The following is a 2,892-nucleotide window of genomic DNA, read 5'->3' as shown; positions in this document are numbered from 1 at the left end:
TGTTTTAGCCCACACAACATGTCGCCCTGTTGCCTAGCTACAGTAGAACCAGATGAACAACATGAGGGGGGGGGTGGTGCCCAGAATTGGCCAGCTACTGTTGTGCTTTCTTGTCCTACCTGTTCCACGATGAGAAGGTTCTAGCTAGGATATCCCACTTGTAGGATATGGTGGTCTGGTTGATCAGGTCCCGGCCTCCCATTATCAGGTCCCAGCCTCCCATGACAGTTATACATTTACATTACATTTAAGTCATTTAGCAGACGCTCTTATCCAGAGCGACTTACAAATTATGCCGATTTATTTACAAGTTAATTACTATTTTCTTTTTGAAAGCATTTAAAAACATCATCTATGAATTTTATACTGTAATATATATATGTGTATACCAATATATTTACCAATCACAAGTGTGGCGCTGCCCCTGTCTCAGCGACAGACAGAAATAGTGCGTAGAACAGCCCTTAAGTTCCAGACAAGAAAAAACTAGGAAGCTTTAAGGACAGTGTAAATAAGTTCGCCTTATCCAATCCCATGGCCTCTGTCTAAAGGGCAAATGTTATTTTTCCTGCGAGAGAACGGTTTACATTAGAGCACATGTCATAATGTTCCATTATTCGTTCTCTAGCATCTTAGAGAGACTCCAGAGAAACAGGTTGAGTCGGATGATTCTTTTCAGGTGAAAAATTATTTTATTTTATATATTATATATTATTATTATTATTATTATTATTTTATATAATATTTTATATTTTTATATTTCATGCCAATATTTACAACTTTCCATGTTCACGTATTAAATAATTTAAAAACATCCTTAGATTTCTCCTTCTATTTATGTCATATTACGAACGGCATGTTTATGAAAGGACAACAGTGATTTCATCCCTCACGTTCATTCTGATGAGAAATGATCATAGTAAGGGAAACCATATTTCAAACAGTGAAGCGCCGACATGGACAGAACGGCTTAAAGTCATGTGTCATGAGATTCTACATCTAGATATATGTGTGTGTGTGTGTGTGTGTGTGTGTGTGTGTGTGTGTGTGTGTGTGTGTGTGTGTGTGTGTGTGTGTGTGTGTGTCACTAACTGTAAGCCACTCAAATATTCAGAGTGTTTGATAGTCAGGATTGCAGGTGTGATTGCAGTGTACAGTACAGTGAAAGTGTTAGGATCCTAGCACCGACATGCAGGACTAATCTAAAGAGAGTAGAAATCTGTCATGTTTTATCAATGCTCAAGGTGAGACGCCATCTTAACCATCTTATCGTCTGCTAAATGAAACCAACCTGTAAATGTGAAACATTTCTGTGAGATACGCACAGCCAGACTGTTCCATACTATACAGGATTTGTTTCCGGATTAGAACCTGGCTCTCATCTCCCAGCCATGAGTCTGAGTCTTATTGAAGAGGTGTGTGTTATTTCTGCCTGGATGCTAAAGCCACGCTATCTGCAAGACCCGTGGCAGTGAGGACTGCTGACGCGGGACCACGGTGAAGGTAAAGGCTATATGGGAATCCAATGGATTCTATCTGAACAGGGTGGGATTTATACAAGCAGATTTGTGCCAAAACAAATACACATAAAAACATTAAAATATATAAATATATATATATATATATATATATATAGAATATAGTATATTTTTATTTTTTATTTCATATGGTATATATAGTAATTTATTTCAATTGCATTTCTTTAAAAATAATGTATGACACACACAGCATTTCAACAATAGACGACCACAACAGAAATACATATCTTTAATGAAATATCTTTTCAAAGTGGTGAAATAACACAATAGAGGATATTTATTTTTTATTTTTTAATATTTATTATTTCACCAAACCATGATTACTAAAATATAAATAACCTTGTTTAACTAGAAATAAAATGAGAGATAAATTGCAGCGTATTTGTTGAGATAAAATAGTTTAGTGCAAGAAGGGTCCTGGTTGCTATTTGCTTAAGTATTTCATTAACTATTTAGCAGTTTTATGACTTGGGGGTAGAAGCTGTTCAGGGTCCTGTTGGTTCCAGACTTGGTGCATCGGTACCGCTTGCCGTACGCTACCAGAGAGAACAATGCATAACTTGGGTGGCTGAAGTCTGACAATTCGTAGGGCCTTCTTCTGACACCGCCTGGTATAGAGGTCCTGGATGGCAGGGATCTGGGGCGCCAGTGATGTACTGGGCGGTCCTTACTACACTCTGTAGCGCCTTGCGGTCGGATGCCAAGCTGTTGCCATACCAAATGGTGATGCAGGCCAGGTCTCTGACCTCCTTCCTATAGGCTGTCTCATCGTTGTCAGTGATCAGGTACCACTGTTGAGTCATCAGCAAATTGAATGATGGTGTAGAAGTCGTGCTTGGCCACGCAGTCGTGGGTGAACAGGGAGTACAGGAGGGGACTAAGCACGCACCCCTGAGGGGCCCCAGTGTTGAGGATCAGCATGGCAGATGTGTTGTTGCCTATCCTTACCACCTGGGGGCGGCCCGTCAGGAAGTCCAGGATACAGGTGCAGAGGGAGGTGTCCAGACCCTGGGTCCTTAGCTTAGTAATGAGCTTTGTGGGCATTATGGTGTGGAACGCTGAGCTGTAGTCGATGAACAGCATTATCACATAGGTGTCCCTCTTGTCCAGGTGGGAAAGGGCAGTGTGAAGTGCAATAGAGATCGCATCATCTGTGGATCTATTGGGGTGGTATGCAAAATGGAGTGGGTACAGGGCTTTCAAAAAGCATTTCATGGCTACAGGTGTGATTGCTATGGGGCGATAGTCATTTAGACTTGTTACCTTGGCATTTTTGGGGCACAGGGAATATAGTGGTGTGCTTGAAACATGGGAGAAGTTGAAAATGTCAGTGAAGACACTTGCCTGATGGTCA

This window comes from Oncorhynchus keta, chromosome 25, assembly GCF_023373465.1.
Source record: "Oncorhynchus keta strain PuntledgeMale-10-30-2019 chromosome 25, Oket_V2, whole genome shotgun sequence".
Taxonomy (NCBI): Eukaryota; Metazoa; Chordata; class Actinopteri; order Salmoniformes; family Salmonidae; genus Oncorhynchus; species Oncorhynchus keta.
The sequence above is the reverse complement of the archived record's forward strand: the minus strand, read 5'-3'. Positions refer to the sequence as shown.